This window comes from Sinocyclocheilus anshuiensis, unplaced genomic scaffold (assembly GCF_001515605.1).
Source record: "Sinocyclocheilus anshuiensis isolate Anshui unplaced genomic scaffold, SAMN03320099.WGS_v1.1 scaffold2070, whole genome shotgun sequence".
Taxonomy (NCBI): Eukaryota; Metazoa; Chordata; class Actinopteri; order Cypriniformes; family Cyprinidae; genus Sinocyclocheilus; species Sinocyclocheilus anshuiensis.
Window position 1 is genome coordinate 48160 of NW_015555859.1, and position 594 is coordinate 48753.

At 41.4% G+C, this 594-nt stretch overlaps 1 protein-coding gene across 1 annotated transcript in view; it reads right to left on the reverse strand.

The window, feature by feature from the left end:
* Positions 1 to 594, reverse strand: part of LOC107675644 (disks large homolog 4-like) — a 43785-nt gene that overhangs the window by 42540 nt on the left and 651 nt on the right. The window lies entirely within an intron of this gene.

Sequence of the window (594 nt, forward strand, 5' to 3'; positions counted from 1 at the left end):
CTCTTCAAATAATGATTCATAGACAAATTCATTTTTAACAGCTCATTTTTGCCAGCTAAAAAAAAAGATGCGCACACAGGAACTGATAGATGGAATTTTAATTTTACAAGACGTATCCGATTCCTGACCTTAAGTATCCGATTCTGGAATTGGAATTGATTTTTGATTCCCAACCCTATAACCGACCCACACTAACTAGCCTAATCTTTAACTCTTGGTAAAATCTTAAGTTCCTCATGAAGAAAACGCCTTAGTAAACATATTAAATGCTCAAAATGAAGATCACTAGAACATCAAGACAATTAACAACTCTGTAACAACACGTCATCAACATGCATCTAATGAACAGGCCACACACACACACACACACACTCACAATCACACACACACTCACAATCTCACACACACACACACACACACACACACAGGTCCGACTTCTACGTGAAAGCGCGATGAGGCCGTTGTCTTTGGTAGGTTGCTTATGCGTACGACAGGAAGTAAGGCGGGGTCCGACACCCGGAACAGGAAGTCAGCATGTTGCCAGCGCCCGTTTAGTTGCTGTGTAATACAAAGCACATGATCAGTGATGTCACG